Source organism: Crinia signifera, chromosome 5, assembly GCF_055691185.1.
Source record: "Crinia signifera chromosome 5, ASM5569118v1, whole genome shotgun sequence".
Lineage (NCBI taxonomy): Eukaryota > Metazoa > Chordata > Amphibia > Anura > Myobatrachidae > Crinia > Crinia signifera.
In genome coordinates, this window is record NC_139221.1 from 166,645,828 (window position 1) to 166,665,664 (window position 19,837).

The 19,837-nt window shown below is 40.7% G+C and overlaps 1 long non-coding RNA gene across 1 annotated transcript; it reads left to right on the forward strand.

Annotated features, from left to right (window-relative positions):
* The first annotated feature begins 318 nt into the window (after positions 1-318).
* On the forward strand, positions 319-2,257 carry LOC146005752 (uncharacterized). The gene is made up of 2 exons (XR_014444053.1): positions 319-1,071; positions 2,148-2,257. It is a non-coding gene; the product is annotated as an uncharacterized LOC146005752 (long non-coding RNA).
* The last annotated feature ends 17,580 nt before the right edge of the window (positions 2,258-19,837 follow it).

Below are 19,837 nucleotides of genomic sequence, written 5' to 3' on the forward strand. Positions count from 1 at the left end.
GTGTTTCCATCTTATTTTACACTGTTTAGGATGGGTGTGCGATGCAATGGGTTAGCCGTCTGTTCGGGCGCATACACGCTGTTAGTGTACAAATGAACAATAAAGTTAATACCAAATATCACTCTGATCAACCAATGACAGCACATGATTGTTTGATTTGTGCCATTGCTAAGATGGTGGCTTATGGCAGAGCAGCACCCTTTTCTGCAGCCGAGCTGAAGACACTGGTCTCCGTTATGGAGACCAGGCTGGGTCGTGCGGGCCCATTCATAACGAATAGGCAGAAACGCTCTGCCTATGCGGTGGCCCGCCGGCGGATATACGCCCGCACCCATGTGCGGCGGACCATCGCTCAGCTTGAGCGGCGGTGGTCCGACCTCCGGCGCAGGGAGCCAGAGAGGCTTCAAAGCATAAGGGCCAGCATTGCTAGATGTGAGTATTTCAACAGTAAATGTGGATTTGTACATGATTGCTTACCTGACATTATTTAATCCACTAAGGTCAGCAGCCTGATCATGAGTTAAACATGGCATACAATATATGAGTGCTACTTCCTGATTGACACCCTGTAATGGTCATAAAATATGTTATTGGGGAGGATTAATGCTTGTGATGCTTACAATGGCCCAAATGTCACAGCATACCTGCCATGTTACAGGCTGTGTTTTGTAAAGGCCACTGAGGAGCTGTTTGCATGTACAAGTATCAGTACCTCTAACCTTTGCATTTATAGGTTGATAAGGCTTAATACAAATTACCACTAATTGGCACTTTTTTGATTTTTCCCAAACACAGCACGTGCACGAGCAAGGCAGGCCCGGGAGGAGGCAGAGGCAGGCCAGGCACAGGAGGAGGCAGAGGCGCCCCAGGCCCAGGAGGAGGCGGAGCCAGCGATGGCCGAGGAGGAAGAGAATGAGGAAGGGGTGGCAGAGGAAAGTGAAGGAGTGGAGGAGGCTGAGTGGCCAGTGGAGGCAGAGGTGGCAGCCGAGGAGGAGGTCGTGGCGGCCGAGGAGGCCCAGGAAGAGGGGGAGGATGAGGAGGCCTGTGTGGTGGAGCAGGCGGCCGAAAGTGGTATGTATACATAAAGATTCGTTCTTCCTTTTGTCATCCACTATTTGATATGTAGCACTGTTGATTCAAATGTGTTTGAAAATACTATAAAGGCAAACAACAAATTGGGTAGCAACAGACACACTTTGGGGTTAGATAGGGTGCCCAAACCATCCCTTTCATCCTGGACACATATTAATGACACAGGTTGTGCGGATGGCTTTCAGGTCGAATTGAAGTGCCACTGAACCTGTGTAGTTAATCTGTATCCAGGAAGAAAGTGATGACTTGCTCATGTAAGGGTTACATGTCCCTGCTGGTTGCATACAATCTGTAGGCTCATATAGGTGAGTAGAGTTTACTGGTGAATGATCTTTGTAAACTAGATTCAGTATGGCATAAATGGAGTATGGCCAGGTGTGGCTTAGACTGGAGTAACAAGTGGTGCGTGCCCCTGGGCCCTCCTCTAGCTAACCACCCCCTGCGGTCTGCATGTATGTTTTTCACCATAATTGTGTGTGTATTTGGTCTTAGTAATGCTTTTGAGCATGGGAGTGGGTTAGTGCTGCAGCTTCCCCTAACTGGCATTCTGACAATGATTTCTGGAGCAGACCATCAGCAGGCAAGCCATGCTTGATTGCACAAATGTACTGAGCATTCCTGAGAGTTGTGTAACTCCCCTGCCAGGCTCCATCATATAACAGACACTGAACTTTGTTTGCCGAATTGTGATTGGTGCAGCGCGTGGCATGCTTCTCAGAGCTTAGTCATGGGTGGGTTTGGATTGAGAAGGAGCAGTATGACTGTGAGGTGTTCTACAGAGTAAAGGGTAGAGGGCCAAAATCAGGCTTTCCATGTAGTATGTATGCATGTATGTATAGGCGTATGTCTCATATATATAGGTAGATATGTGTGTGTATATATATATATATATATAGTTATATATAGAGATATATATATATATATATATAAATATATATATATATATATATACACACACACACCTCTCAGAATGCATGTTTAAAATATAGGTTTGACTATGTTAAATGTATGCATGAATATCATTAGTCATTTTTCATTTTTAATTTCCTCCACAGATGAGCCTGCCCAAGCAGAGGAGGGTCGCCGTGGGGCCCTCCTTAGAGTCACAGGCCTGATGAGGGAAATGTTGGTCCTAATGGACGAAATAATTGATGGGGAAATTTGAAGTTATTTTTTTTACCGTTCTGTATGAATAAATTGTTCTTTAAAGTTGAAAGTTGGCAGTGTTTTTTTTCTAACATGCTAAAGTATATGTGTAAGTTGTTTAAAATGTTTAAAATAAGCAAAATGTACATAGTGTATCTAGATGTATGTTAGGGTCACATGCTGTAAGGGTTAATGTGTGTCATGAATGTAGTAGGAATGTGGGTCAGTATAGATGAGCATTTAATTGATTGAAATTGCTAACAATCCCTTTTTCAGGAGGTTGCCTAATAGCCTAAGTGGGTCATGTGATCGCTGTGTGTACTCAGTACAAAAGTGTTGGATTGTGCGTAAATACTCCGCATCGGGGTGTACGGACAGCTTTCCGTACGTTCTCACGCGGTAAGACCGTGCTTGTGCGGGAAGACCGTGCAAGAATCTGTACGTTTCCCCCGCACACGCACGGTTTGTATGTCGTCCGTACACACGCCCTGTTCTTAAAGAGTGAGTCCGTCCGAATGCGGAGGACACGTGGGCGTTTCTACGGACGATGCCCGCACGCCGCCGCACAGCGTGGCGTACGGACCGCACCGCAAGAATTCGGGAATATCCGCACCGATCAGAATAAGGCCCTTAGTGACAGGGTTTTCTAACAACAGATGTGGGGATAGCCTCCATGGTTGCCTTGATTTCTGTATCTTAACAATATCCCATGACCATAGGAGGGGGGCGTGGTCTGACCATGTTATAGGTAATATATCTATGGACTGTGACTGTTGTAAAGACCACTTATCTACTAGCTCCAAGTCAATACGTGAGTATGCATTATGGACCGGAGAGTAGTATGTATATTCTCGCCTGGTTGGATACGTCACTCTCCAAGCGTCGAAAAGGTCAAGTTCCGCCATTAGTGTACTGAACGCCCTATTTGGGGCCTTCAGAACCGGGCTGGAGTTCTTCGATCTATCGATGCTTGGGTCCACTACCAGATTAAAGTCTCCTATCATGATGAGTGCTCCTTTTCTTATGCCTTGTATCTTTATATATGGTTTGCTAATAAAGGACACCTGGCCAGTATTTGGAGCGTAAACCGACACCAGAATTACCCATTTGTCATCAATCTGTCCAACCAAAATCAGGCAGCGGCCTCCCTTGTCCCTCAAAGACATATGAAGTTCAAAGTTGATCGCTGCCTGGAATAATATGGCTGCTCCATTTCTTTTATAAAGGGGTAATTTGCAAAATATCCATTGGTGTATCTCTGATCTCGTAATAAAGGTGGGGCACTAGAGTGGAAGTGTATGAACTAGTAACAAAAACGAATTTGAAGGAAACCTCTGCGCTTGTCGCAGCCTATGAGATTGTACAGTGGTATGAAAACACCAATCATACGGAGACAATATACACAGAAGAGGTACTGACAATTTCTGGGCGCTGACAGGATTCGCTCTTTTCCTTAAGCTCTTGGTTTTACCCTAAAAGGAAAAAGAGAAAATACACAATGGTGCAGAACAGTATAAAACACTGGAGTAGTTAATTGATTTTATCCAGGGTATGGTAAAAGCTGGACTCGTACCCGTTAAGATGGTCTACTTTTTTAGGGTAGACAGATCACACATTCTTAAGGAGCGGTGACGTCACCGGGGGGATTCCAGTGCTTTATCCAGATGATATATGCAAAAAGAAGATACACAAAATAGTGCAGCACAGTTTTGAACACCAAGTAACCTTTTTCCAGGATAATGTTAAGACTGGACTCGTACCCTTTAAGGTGGTCTACTTTCTCAGGGTGGACATATCAAGCATCCTTAATGGGCGGCAATAACACCGTGGAGGCTCAAAGTAGGTCCAATCAGTATATAAAAGAAAAAACTGGTATAGTATAATACCGTTTTTTTATTGCACATAAAACATAACATTCAGAGTATAGCACAGCAGACTCTCACCGAGTGTGTTGGTCCACAACACAAGTGCAGACAACAAGGCAGATATAACAAAGTCCAGGCGTCCCTGAAAGCTCACTCGATGCAGGTCTGTAGTGGTCCACTCAAATTCCTCCTCACCAACGCGTTTCAAGACCAGTAGGTCTCTTTTTCAAGGCATGAGGAGGTAGAACAAATATCCCTATATTTATACCCCTAATAGGGGTGGTCCTAATTCCAGACATGGGTTCACCTAACCGGCTAAACACAACATTATACATAGAGAATCCAGTCCGTGTTTTAAGGAGCCCAAAAGTAAGACAGCTGTTTTTTATTTACTCCGTTTACCGGCTCCCGCCGGAAACGGAAGTGACGTGTCTTTCCTCCCCGCGGTCCGTCTCCTTAGATGTCTGTAAATGCTTCTTTTGTAGTTCCGCATTATTTCTCATCTCCCGCCGGAACCGGAAGTGACCTTTTGCGTGTCACGGACCCGGACTTCCGGTTTTTGCGTTCCAAAGGCACGGATTGTTTGCGTTCCAGACGGCAAACCTTTTGCTCATTGGTTGAGGAATCATTATCGGATCTGGATGGCTCCATTCATTATGTACATAGAATAGGGAATAGATATAAACGATATTAAAGCATTTTCTTATAAAATACATTTTAAAATCAATACTTTATTTATAATACTTAAAAGACGCTTATACCAAATATCTAAAATCATTTGTTTAAAAAGAAAGGTTAAAAAAGACAACTATATAAAATCATATAAAAGCAGGGGTAAACTCTCACATAAACCATTTAAGTTTGAAATCTTTGTTCAACCCTCCTGGGGCCAGAGTTTGGTGGTGAAAGATCATGGACATCTTGCTTTTTGCAAGATTGGTTGCCAGATCCCCTCCCCTGCTATTGGTTGTAATTTTCTTTAAAATATTAAAATTCTTTATACATCCTGGATTGCATTGGTGATGTGCCTTAAAGTGCATAGGTAGTGCATGAGTTTCCAGTCCTTTACGGATGTTGCATAAATGTTTGCTCATCCTAACTTTGAAGGGTCGGCATGTTAGGATGAGCGAACATTTACGCAACATCCGTAAAGGGCTGGAAACTCATGCACTACCTATGCACTTTAAGGCACATCACCAATGCAATCCAGGATGTATAAAGAATTTTTATATTTTAAAGAAAATTACAACCAATAGCAGGGGAGGGGATCTGGCAACCAATCTTGCAAAAAGCGAGATGTCCATGATCTTCCACCACCAAACTCTGGCCCCAGGAGGGTTGAACAAAGATTTCGAACTTAAATGGTTTATGTGAGAGTTTACCCCTGCTTTTATATGATTTTATATAGTTGTCTTTTTTAACCTTTCTTTTTAAACAAATGATTTTAGATATTTGGTATAAGCGTATTTTAAGTATTAGAAATAAAGTATTGATTTTAAAATGTATTTTATAAGAAAATGCTTTAATATCGTTTATATCTATTCCCTATTCTATGTACATAATGAATGGAGCCATCCAGATCCGATAATGATTCCCCAACCAATGAGCAAAAGGTTTGCCGTCTGGAACGCAAACAATCCGTGCCTTTGGAACGCAAAAAACGGAAGTCCGGGTCCGTGACACGCAAAACGTCACTTCCGGTTCCGGCGGGAGATGAGAAATAATGCGGAACTACAAAAGAAGCATTTACAGACATCTAAGGAGACGGACCGCGGGGAGGAAAGACACGTCACTTCCGTTTCCGGCGGGAGCCGGTAAACGGAGTAAATAGAAAACAGCTGTCTTACTTTTGGGCTCCTTAAAACACGGACTGGATTCTCTGTGTGTAATGTTGTGTTTAGCCGGTTAGGTGAACCCATGTCTGGAATTAGGACCACCCCTATTAGGGGTATAAATATAGGGATATTTGTTCTACCTCCTCATGCCTTGAAAAAGAGACCTACTGGTCTTGAAACGCGTTGGTGAGGAGGAATTCGAGTGGACCACTACAGACCTGCATCGAGTGAGCTTTCAGGGAAGCCTGGACTTTGTTATATCTGCCTTGTTGTCTGCACTTGTGTTGTGGACCAACACACTCGGTGAGAGTCTGCTGTGCTATACTCTGAATGTTATGTTTTATGTGCAATAAAAAAACGGTATTATACTATACCAGTTTTTTTCTTTTATATACTGATTGGACCTACTTTGAGCCTCCACGGTGTTATTGCCGCCCATTAAGGATGCTTGATATGTCTACCCTGAGAAAGTAGACCACCTTAAAGGGTACGAGTCCAGTCTTAACATTATCCTGGAAAAAGGTTACTTGGTGTTCAAAACTGTGCTGCACTATTTAGTGTATCTTCTTTTTGCATATATCATCTGGATAAAGCACTGGAATCCCCCCGGTAACGTCACCGCCCCTTAAGAATGTGTGATCTGTCTACCCTAAAAAAGTAGACCATCTTAACGGGTACGAGTCCAGCTTTTACCATACCCTGGATAAAATCAATTAACTACTCCAGTGTTTTATACTGTTCTGCACCATTGTGTATTTTCTCTCTTTTTCCTTTTTGGGTAAAACCAAGAGCTTAAGGAAAAGAGCGAATCCTGTCAGCACCCAGAAATTGTCAGTACCTCTTCTGTGTCTAGAGTGGAAGTGTGTCTCCTGTAGCATTACTATATCTGCTTTGTGCTTGTGGAAGGTGGACAGTGCCATTCTTCATTTATTCGGGGAGTTTAACCCCTTAACGTTCAATGAAAAGACTTGTAACATTTAGGGTGCACTCTCCATATTTGCTCCCTACTGAATAGTGGGTGTACTTCCTTATTTATATCGTTAAGCTTTAAAATCTCCCCTGGAGGGAAAGGGAAAGAAAACAAAAAAAGGGGGAAAAAAGACAAAAAAATCCCTTAAAGAGAAAAAACAAAGTGACCCTCTATTTTGGGTCATTGCCATTAATGTAGGGAATACTTAAAAGTACAGTAAATCAGAACAAAGGTTGTGGGGTGGGTGTAGATACACCAAGCGTCCATGCCTTATATTTCTTATTTTAGCTCCAAGAACTCTCTATATTCCCTTTCCCGATCCCGAATATTAGGTTCTATATATCTTTACACTACTTGCGATGTATCTCTCTCCATTATTACTTGGTCCTCATATCTGTATTCAAAGATACCAAACCTCCTCCCCCCCCCCCAACCCGAGGATTTATTGTACCCTACTTTTCTCCATCTTCCCATCCTATCAAGTGGCTTTCTCCCTTCATGATATGAGCCGTCTCTCTTATATTGTTATATTTCAGCAGTATATATTGTCTTGTTATTATCTTGGTTACCTTCTGGTGCATTACATATCTTATTTTCTATGTGTACATCAGTGGTAGCCAACCCTAGCCCTCGAGAGCTACCAACAGTTCACATTTTCTAGACAACCTAGCTGCTGCACAGCTGCACTCATTAATCATTGACACATTTTAAAAGATACACAGATGGAGCTAATTAGCTCATTTGTGATTCTGTGAGGAGACCTGCAAAACATGCACTGTTGGTAACTCTCGAGGACTAGGGTTGGCTACCCCAGGTGTATATAGTGTATTGCATATAACTTATGCCAAGGTGTCTATAACCCTATGGGTTGTGAGACGCCAAAGGAAGAAGAAAGAAAAACAACCAAACAAACAAAAAAAATGAAAAGGAGAAAGAGAAAAACCAACCAATTTTGAATTTTTATAGTGTGGGAATTATCTCCTTTTTTATTTTGATTTGGTTTGATTTTCTACCCGCAATATTAAGCTGCAACAACCATCGGCCAGATCCGGGTCTAGATTTATTGGGCCATTCAAAATGATTAAACAGGTTAATCTTGTTGCCTTTAATCTTGAGTTGCCCAGGTCTCTATAGATAGCAAATACCTTTCACTGCTCAATTTTGAAATCTTTATTTTTTTCAAAGAGATATCATCAGAGATTAGTAAAAAGTGCAGACACCACTTTGGGTTCTTGGGCAGCAGGGATTGGAGAGAGTTTTATGCTGTGTACACACGGTCCGATTTCCTTTCCGATGTTGACTTTATAGTCAATATCGGATCGGCATCGGATCTGAATCGGATGCAGATCGCAAGGGTTTTAACCCTTGCGATCCCGATGCGCGTTCACGTATCGGAAGCCAGAAAGTCTTTGCTGCCTTGTCTATATAGTGCAGATCTGCACTATATAGTCAAGATAGGATGCAAATCGGATGTGCCTTAAGATCCTATCCACGATCCTATCTGATCAGATCGTGGATAGGATCTTAAGGCACATCTACCGTGTGTACACACCATAAGACTCTAAATTCTCTTGAAGCCAGCTCGGATTCCTGGATCATTGGAAAAGTTATGGGCCAGAGGAGTTGTCTTTGGTCAAAGATGAAGACTTACATGCACCGAGGCTTAAGAAAGCCCTTTAAAACAATTCCCTCAGAGATTTAGGGGTTCTTTAACCCCTTCTCGGGGGGAGGTGCTGTTAGGATCCAGGCCCATGGGTGCACAGACCTATGCGGATGCGACAGGGCAGCCACAAACTCCTACGGTTACTGCCACCGTCCTGGCATGTCACTTACATCGCTGAGTTTCCTGCCTAGCAACCGGAGGATGCTGGGCAGCACAGGTTTGAGTCCTGGCTTTTACTAAACAACCAAGATTGTGCTGTTTGTGTGTTCATCAGTTACCAGTGTTCTGCAGGTTGTCACTAAATCATTGTATGGTGTTTAATTCTCTGGGTCATGTGCTGCATTTTGATCATTAATATTTTGAATAAAACATAAAAGCAGCATAAATGTTTGTAAATCAATACAGAAGTGTGTTTTCCTTTCTAAAAAAAATATCCAATTTTTTTTTTTCTTTTAAAATTTAATTGTGTTTTTTAAAGTTCTTTATGTGTGCAAGGTTACATGACAGTTTACACTCCCCATGCCTTTGCTGCTAAGGCAGGGTATCATAATTGTAGACATTGTGATTGATTCAGACCTAAATCACATGGCTGGAAATTAGCACAGTGGACGAATAGCGATGAAATGCACATGAGTATAGGTCGCAATGTGCATGTATGACGCCTTCCAGCAATTAAGTTCCGCTACTTTTACTTTATATGCAGGGTGATTGACAGGAAGAATGGAACTGGGGTGGTAACCGGCCATTTCATGAGAGTACCAAGAAAAATGCTTGGTATGCCAAAAAACAGCTGGGAGTGTCCGAGAAAAAACAGGCGCTCCCAAGCATTTTAGGAGAGGCATTGTCAACAACAAGCCGGATATGCTGTAACAAGCCCCAGGCTCAAAGAGCCGGTCCTGGTTTAAAAAAAAAAAAAATCAGGGAACATATATATATATGCTCAAAAGATAGGGGGTTGATTCCGCACAGGAATTTTTTAAAGAGATTTTTTATATGTCTGCGTCATGTTTCACAACATAATTTGTTATTTCATATGTTGTTTATTGTTCTTTCATTATTAATTTTTGTATCCTGTCTATATATAAATATGGACACCCTTTACCTGAAAATCAGGTTGGTTGTGTCTTATTATATATTGGGTGCTACCCCCCTCCTGTCAAATATGAGCTTGAAGAGGTACAAAGATGCAAGTGGAGGTTCAAGTTGGGTGCACACCTCTAGCAGACCCAAAAGATATCCTACTGGTACAACAATCGCTTAAAACATATAATTTTTATTATTTCTTTCCTTAAAAAAGGGGAAAACTACTGACCCCTTGTATCTTACAAACATACATATATTGGTGAAAAAAGAAGAAGAAAAAGTGCAAAAAGATTAAAAATGATGTGGGGATTGTAATTTCAAAAATGTATCTGGTTGTTCGTCTCCTCCTATATTGGATTAATGCATGTTGATAATAATATCCTACATTGGACTCATTTTTCTATTATGTCAATAAAGAAATATAGCATATTATTGTTATGTTTTATTTTTATTTATTATATTATTAAAATTGAGAGCTAAGGATGTTTTTCAGTGTCATCTAAATCTTTCACATTCGCCGTTATAATGAGGTTAGTCACAGTCTTAATATCCTTTTTTGTTCTTCACTATTATTCTCCTCTGTGTGTCTGTAGACAGCCTGCCGCTAGAGCCTAGCTTGTCTATCCCACTATTAGGGCTTTGTAATCACCTCCTGTGATGATTGTACTGTGTTGTACAATAAGTTGTTACATAGTAGTATGAATTAAACTGTGTAACATGTTCGGCTTTTCTTTATTGATAATAGATATCAATAGGTATCTATTATCAATAAAGAAAAGCCGAACATGTTACACAGTTTAATTCATACTACTATGTAACAACTTATTGTACAACACAGTACAATCATCACAGGAGGTGATTACAAAGCCCTAATAGTGGGATAGACAAGCTAGGCTCTAGCGGCAGGCTGTCTACAGACACACAGAGGAGAATAATAGTGAAGAACAAAAAAGGATATTAAGACTGTGACTAACCTCATTATAACGGCGAATGTGAAAGATTTAGATGACACTGAAAAACATCCTTAGCTCTCAATTTTAATAATATAATAAATAAAAATAAAACATAACAATAATATGCTATATTTCTTTATTGACATAATAGAAAAATGAGTCCAATGTAGGATATTATTATCAACATGCATTAATCCAATATAGGAGGAGACGAACAACCAGATACATTTTTGAAATTACAATCCCCACATCATTTTTAATCTTTTTGCACTTTTTCTTCTTCTTTTTTCACCAATATATGTATGTTTGTAAGATACAAGGGGTCAGTAGTTTTCCCCTTTTTTAAGGAAAGAAATAATAAAAATTATATGTTTTAAGCGATTGTTGTACCAGTAGGATATCTTTTGGGTCTGCTAGAGGTGTGCACCCAACTTGAACCTCCACTTGCAACATATATATATATATTTTTTCAAAACCAGCATCAGGCATAAGGGCCAATCCTGGTTCCAAATATACGGCGGACAAAATGAATAGGGGTCCCCCCCGTATTTTAAAAAACAGCACCAGGCCTAACCAGCCAGCCGGGTAATGTCACAGCCAGGGGACCCGACTGGTCACCCTGGGGAAGTGGTGCCCCCCCCCCCCCCAATGAAGGGGTCCCCCCTCCAGAACTTACCTGCCAAGGCCAAAGCCTGGGGCTGTCCCTGGTATCCCTGGGTTGTGGGTATCATGCTGCTATGAGTCCCAGCAAGCCTGGAACACATACTGGGACTTGGAGAACCACAAGTCTCAGCATGCGGTTCATTAATGAGCTTGCTGGGACTCTTTGTTCCACAGCAGAACCAATACTTAAATAAAAACACAAACACAACAGAAGAATAAAACTTTATTACACACGGAGCCCTTTCATACATATACTTACCTACCTTGACCCCATAAGTAGGTATACCTACTTACAACAGCTGGTCCAGAAGAAATCAAGGGGTACCTATGAAAGAAAATTATACTCACCATTGTCCTCCAGCGTAGATCGGTCCGCTTCAGTCCATGAAGGCATCCAGGTAAGACTTAAAAAAAGAAACTGAGTACCCGAGCCAGTACGGACTGACAGGAGGAGAAGCTGGGGATGTTTGTTTATATCCGGTGGCGCCTCCTCCCGAATACCGCTATTGGCCACCTAGCGACTCCTGATTGGAGTCCTGAATATATCAGCAGAAACATCTCATGTTGCGGAGCAACTGGTATAGGCAGATATGAAGCTTGATTGATGTTGCTGGCTTGATTTTGAAGCGCATTCCTTTCTCCTCCTAACCCTAGGTTTATGTTTGCTTCTATCCCGGCTATACCTTACCTTTAGAATGTAAGCTCTAATGAGCAGTGCTTTCTCTCCTCATGTGCTCTTCTTAGAATACAGTGGGGCAAAAAAGTATTTAGTCAGCCACCAATTGTGCAAGTTCTCCCACTTAAAAAGATGAGAGAGGCCTGTAATTTTCATCATAGGTATACCTCAACTATGAGAGACAAAATGAGGAAAAAAAATCCAGAAAATGACATTGTCTGATTTTTTAAGAATTTATTTGCAAATTATGGTGGAAAATAAGTATTTGGTCAATAACAAAAGTTCATCTCAGTACTTTGTTATATACCCTTTGTTGGCAATGACAGAGGTCAAACGTTTTCTGTAAGTCTTCACAAGGTTTTCACAAACTGTTGCTGGTATTTTGGCCCATTCCTCCATGCAGATCTCCTCTAGAGCAGTGATGTTTTGGGGCTGTCGCTGGGCAACACGGACTTTCATCTCCCTCCAAAGATTTTCTATGGGGTTGAGATCTGGAGACTGGCTCGGCCACTCCAGGACCTTGAAATGCTTCTTACGAAGCCACTCCTTTGTTACCCGGGCAGTGTGTTTGGGATCGTTGTCATGCTGAAAGACCCAGCCACGTTTCATCTTCAATGCCCTTGCTGATGGAAGGAGGTTTTCACTCAAAATCTGACGATACATGGCCCCATTCATTCTTTCCTTTACACGGAGCAGTCGTCCTGGTCCCTTTGCAGAAAAACAGCCTCAAAGCATGATGTTTCCACCCCCATGCTTTACAGTAGGTATGGTGTTCTTTGGATGCAACTCAGCATTCTTTCTCCTCCAAACACGACGAGTAGAGTTGTTACCAAAAAGTTCTATTTTGGTTTCATCTGACCATATGACATTCTCCCAATCCTCTTCTGGATCATCCAAATGCTCTCTAGCAAACTTCAGACGGGCCTGCACATGTACTGCCTTTAGCAGGGGGACACGTCTGGCACTGCAGGATTTGAGTCCCTGGCGGCGTAGTGTGTTACTGATGGTAGCCTTTGTTACTTTGGTCCCAGCTCTCAGCAGGTCATTCACTAGGTCCCCCCGTGTGGTTCTGGGATTTTTGATCACCGTTCTTGTGATCATTTTGACCCCACGGGGTGAAATCTTGCGGGGAGCCCCAGATCGAGGGAGACTATCAGTGGTCTTGTATGCCTTCCATTTCCTAATAATTGCTCCCACAGTTGATTTCTTCACACCAAGCTGCTTACCTATTGCAGATTCAGTCTTCCCAGCCTGGTGCAGGTCTACAATTTTGTTTCTGGTGTCCTTTGACAGCTCTTTGCTCTTGGCCATAGTGGAGTTTGGAGTGTGACTGTTTGAAGTGTTGGACAGGTGTCTTTTATATAGATAAAGAGTTCAAACAGGTGTCATTAATACAGGTAACGAGTGGAGGACAGAGGAGCCTCTTACAGAAGAAGTTACAGGTCTGTGAGAGCAAGAAATCTTGCTTGTTTGTTTTTGACCAAATACTTATTTTCCACCATAATTTGCAAATAAATTCTTTAAAAATCAGACAATGTCATTTTCTGGAATTTTTTTCCTCATTTTGTCTCTCATAGTTAAAGGTATACCTATGATGAAAATTACAGGCCTCTCTCATCTTTTTAAGTGGGAGAACTTGCACAATTGGTGGCTGACTAAATACTTTTTTGCCCAACTGTATATCTCAGCCACATGTCCTAATTTACATTTGTACTGTAAATCACTTCACTGTAAATTCTTGATTTTTCTTTTGCTCATCTACATATTTTGAGATGCTGCGGAACCCTTGTGGGGCCATATAAATGAACAACAACTAGACATGGCTGGGATAAAAGGCGCTCTCCCTTTCTTTGGAGGCATCACACACACACACACAAACAAAAAGAAACACACTTTAATGACTTCAATATATTTAAGCAATTCATGCCTACTCACTTCATTTGTATCTAAATATACATTATTCATCCATTTCCTTATTGTTCTAGAGATGGATGACATTGTCACAATAGTTTTACTGGACTGTACAGACAGATCCAGCTGCCTAAAACATTTCTCCATCTTCATTTAAATGTGTCCATCATTGAACCTCATTGATAATGCCCTAATCATTGCTAAAGCAGCTGTTTTTCCCATGCAAAGTGTCTATTTTCTAAATGTAGTCACATTTAAAATAATATTAATGTTATACAGGATTAATATTAGCTCTGTCTACAGTTGGCATTTATGGACTGTGATGTGAGTGATACGTTTTATCAGCTAACATTTTATAATATTGCCCCAGGCACATGTTGTTATTCTTTCCCGATTATTTCTGGTACATTGGCATAAATTAGATTCTTTGAGAAAAGAAGAAGCAGTTCGCTTCTGAATGCACTTTCCTTCCACAAATTGAATTGAATACCATTTTCTTTATTAGGTTTATATTAAAATTATTAACTTCAAGAAAAGGTCTAATTTATTTTACAGTTGGACATATGCATCTCCCATTTGAGAATATATGCCTCTAATAGGACTAATCAAAGTGCAATGTGAACATAAAATAAAGTTTATTAGAATGGGATATAAAGAATAGAAAATGTGCACTGTGAGCTTTTGATTTTTTTACATATAAAAAGGTACCCCCAATATGGGTAAATGTTGTGGGGGAGGTAGACCAGTGCACAGGTTTAGGTAGAAAAAAGAATCAAGAGACAGTATATATTGGATCCACAATTTGTCTATCATGCGAGAGTGAACATGTACTCTATATGCATTCAAGAAGTGGAGGTGCACCCTAGAGAGTAAATTGTATGATTGCAAGAAGAAGAAAGACTCTTTCTTGGGGCACTCTAACTTAGATTACATATAGTAATCAATTAATCATAGTAGGTAAATTTCCAGGGTAGTTAAGATCTGGGTTGGGGTACCTTAAGACAAGCTTGATTTAAGCCTCTCCGTGAGGGCAGCTCCCAGTTTTGAGTGTGGACTGGTAGTTAAATACTAGTAATACACAGTTATGGGGTGGGGATTACTCCCCACCCAACTCAAATCAAGTTGGTCTTAAGGTACCCCACCCCAGATCTTAACTACACTGGAACTTTACCTACTATAATTAATTGATTACTATATGTAGACTAAGTTAAAGAGTGACAAAAGAAAAAGTGTCTTTCTTCTTCTTACAACCCCCAATATGGGGTCAGCTTATTCAAAATTGAGGGTTTACATTATGTTATTGGGTCTTGAATGTACATTTGCTAATTTTAAATGGTTCTATATTGGTTTATAATATTTGGAGCACCTTCACTTTAAATACATAAAGTAAGCTTAAATGCATTGATCAATTCATGAACTAAAACCCCATTATTTATTTAATTGATTATTGGAATGTTAAGGTGAGTTAGTTTGTTGTAGTGAGTGCTGGGCCCCCTGTGTTTGTATTTACTAGAGTGTGTGGTCACAGGCCAATGCACCCCATCCTGGGAAGTGGGTGCTGTTTGTACCCCATTCTTAGGAATGGCGAGTGTGATGTACTTCTACTATATATTTGGGTTGATTTTTAATTAACCTCTGTTACTGTGATCATAGCTTTCTCATGCACCCTAGATAAGCTCATTTACCTGAAACCTGTGACAGCTGCCCCTTTAATACTAAATCAGGTGCTGTGTTTGGGATGGTCTCACCTTCAAAAGCCATAAGGACATGGCAGTTGAGCTTTAACCCAGGAAAATAACACATGTTCATTTTAGCTATGATATGCAAACAGTTGCCAGTTTGCCATGAAAATCAGTTGTTAGTGTAGGACTTGCAGTGAAATGGGGTCCCTTGGCGATGGGCTGCAAGCTTAAATGCATTGATCAATTCATGAACTAAAACCACATTATTTATTTAATTGATTTGAATGTTAAGGTGAGTTAGTTTGTTGTAGTGAGTGCTGGGCCCCCTGTGTTTGTATTTACTAGAGTGTGTGGTCACAGGCCAATGCACCACATCCTGGGAAGTGGGTGCTGTTTGCACCCCATTCTTAGGAATGGCGAGTGTGTTGTACTTCTGTATCTATAAAGTATTGCTGGGGTATGTAGTTAAGTTGCAGAAAGACTAAATACCAATCGCCAGAATCCCCGCAACCAAATGGCAATATATACCAATACACATACACACACAGACACACAAAATCAAAATACCTACAAGTAAAAAACACGAAGAAAACACAGAAACAAGCACAATGCCAACAACCAAAATAATGACACAAATCCTGAAAAGCTGTATTCGGTATTATTTTTTCCCAAAAACTGAATTGTTCATACTTTACCATCCCAGTGGGCACAGAAGAAAAATATAAATGAGCGGAGGCACTGTGCCCATGCAAGGGAAAGCAATACACCAATATGCTTCCCATGTCGACATTATAACTATTGGTATTTTAACATGTTTGGCATTATGATCATGTTGATATATTGACTCTAGGCATTTCAAGTCGGTATTATGTATGTGCCGGGATATTGACGATAGGTATTTACATTCTGCCAGTATAACAGTTCCGGTCAAGAAATAGTTGGTATTTAAATGGTCCTGCAATAAAACAAGCAGCTGTTGCCAATCAAGACAATTTAACGATAAGAGCGTATATGAAATTGTATATGCATATACATTAATATACTGTATAATGAAAAAAGAGTGGCACCTGTAAAGAAAATAGTGTTTATAAATAATGCCGATTGCGGGACGCCTGAAGGAGCGCGCTGCTGTCAGCTAGACCAGAAGTTGTCAGTGGCCGCAGGAGGGACTGTGGAGCGGGTGGGTATTGACGGTAGAGGAGACCCGGTATGCTTCAAAACACACCAGCACCACAGTCAGTATCACTCATTTGCGGACCATACTCAAATCTATCAACCCCAGAGTTGTCATCAGTGGTTTTGGGTAGAGTCTCTGAATGCCTCTCTGCCATCTCATCCTGGATGTCTTCTCGCCACCTCAAACTCAATATTTCCAAAACCGAATTACCCACCAGCCAAGAACAGTTACCATCCTGATATCTCCATAACGGTTGACAACTCAACAAGCTACCCTACCCCTCAAGCTCATTGCCTAGGGGTCATCCTTGACTCTGAACTGTCCTTTGTTCCCCACATTCAATCTGTCTCCAAATCATGTTAAATGCATCTAAAAAACATATCCAAAATATGAAGCTCTCTCACACAAGACACTACTTAAACGCTTATCCATGCACTCATTATATCCCGTATTAAATATTGCAATAGTCTCCTAACTGGTCTTACCAAGAACAGACTCTCACCACTGCAATCCATTTTAAATGCTGCTGCTAGGCTGATCTTCCTAGCAAGACACTCATTTTCTGCCAGTCCCTCCATTGGTTGCCTGTTTTCTTACCATATTCAATAGAAAATACTTCTACTCGCATATAAAGTGATTAACCATACTGCACCAGCATATATATCTTTACTTATCATAAAATATCTCCCATCTCGACCACTTCACTCTGCGGAAGATCTGCATCTCTCTTCTGCACCGATCACTAGCTCCCATTCACTATTACAGGACTTTCATCAGGCTGCTCACATTCTATGGAATGCCCTTCAATGCACAATAAGACTCTCTACTAGCCTCCAAATTTTCAAGCGTTCCCTGAAAAATCACCTCTTCAGGTAAGTACCACATGCATAACCCTCAGAGGCACTTATGTATTCTATAGCTTCCCTTCTGGACTTGCAACTTGGTGGGACTGCTATGCTATTACTGGTGCCTATCCTTGTGTGCATGTGGTATAGGGTACCGACTGCCCGGACTCAGACAGCATGGTTAGCACAACAAATCCCCTTACGGGCTTCGCCACGCTAATTGAAGGCATTTTTTTAAATTAACCTCTACACAAATGGGGGGGGGGGATGCGGTCAATTTCCCGGCGGTCTGAATCCCGACGCCAAAATCACGACACTTTCTCCCTCCGTGGGTATCCACGACACCCATAGAGGGAGAATAAATTAGTGTGCCGAGCGTAGTAAGATTCATTTGGCTTCAAATCTCAATAAATTATTTTTAGTGAATGGGTTAAAATTATTTCACATTTAATAAATCTAATTGGACATATTTCTCTATTACAATATTAATTTTCTGGAGGGATTCTTAAGCCACCTACAAATGTCTTCTTGATTGCAGAGTCTCAGACTTTTTAGCATTCTAAAATGATGGCATAAATTCTATAGTACAGTGCACCAGAAATAATGATGTATAAGATACTTGTAGCGAGTCACAGGGAGGTGAAAATAGTTTTTTTTCAAGCAAATCACATTTCTAGAAATGGGATGAACTTAATAGGTCTCTGCATTTTTCCACATTTGTAACACCCATGAGCCTATTTATGCACAAAATATTCCAAGTTTGGATTGGCTTTGAACAATGGCCAATCCTTTCCCACTGTGTATTTGTACTGGGAGAATATTCGGGAACAATTGGTAATCTTATTGGTTTCAACTTGATTTGTCACAAGAGTGTCAGTAACATGGATCTAGGAATTCTCATCAATTGCTCAACCTTATACACTCCCAAGGAGCAGCGCTCAGACTGGGTAAATTAATAAAGACTCTCCAAACTGCTAAAACAAGGTTTCAGTTGTTTTATCAACTGCTTTCAAGTTAAATTATCCTCATTAAATCAGGCCTGGCAGCGAACTCAATATGGTTCTAAATGTCATATTGGCTTCACAGTGTGTCACTTCATTTTGGAAAACTGCAAATATGAAATTATAAATCCATTTTTTGCTATTTTTAAACTAGAACAAGCATTACAATGTACACTTTTTAAAGTACATATGCATTACTGTAGGTAATTGTCTTCTGCGAGTAAATGCATGTAATAAATATTTTACAGGCATTAAAGTCACTAAACCTAAAATGTAAGCAAGTTTCTTAACCCTTTGTGTGCAAACATCTGTGAGATGCACAAAATATCCACTAAAAATGCCAACGTTGGTCACATGTTATACATTCACTCAATATAAATTCAAATAAAAAATGTTGTGTAAAATAATATTATGGTGGTGGGGGGGGGGGGGGTATGCAATCCCCCGCCAGGGGAATTAGCAGCAGGTTTCTATTCAATGCTACCCCCTTTTTGCAAATCGGCAGACGGGACATTGAATCCCGTCTGTCGATTTTCTGTCCAGCAAAACGCAAATGTGCCAGGATCACGGCTGTCGGAATGGACAGTCAGTCGTGATCCGGGATTACATACCCACCTATATTTCCTATATATGGTAAACATTACAGGTCATTATGATGAAAAAAAAAGTTTGCTTGGCAAGTTTCACACCTATTTCGACAAATTAATTTGGCACTGAGAGGGTTAAATATTCACAGATCTTTTAAGAAAAAGGAAAAGCACCTTGACAGAACGTACAATATGAGATTTTATATCTACATTTGCAATACAATATAGATTTCTATAATCAGCATGGAATGCTGCGACAGTGTAGTATAGTAGTGGGATAGCTGGGTAGCAAGATATATAAGCCACTATTTTAGTAAACAGTTAGTATTAATGTGAAATTGGGATCAGTAATTTTGATTGCGGTCTTGAACCTGCACTTTTTAAAAGCTGTATAGTTCCTCTTACCTGCCTTTGGTGTCACACTCTGCAGTTGTGCTTGTAGCACAAACTGATCTGTATTTCAGTTCTGAACACTACTGCTATATTTACAAATTTGAGAGCATGGCTACTAGCAATTTCTTTACATACTTACATAAATACAAGGTATTATCACTATTGTATATCTAATGGAAAAACAAAGTCCCAAACTTACAGTGCTGTAAAGAAGTTTTGGTACTTGTGTAGTTTCACAGCAGCAGCCTAAGCTACGTTTGAATCTACGTGGTCAGCGTAGAACAGCATAACCCAA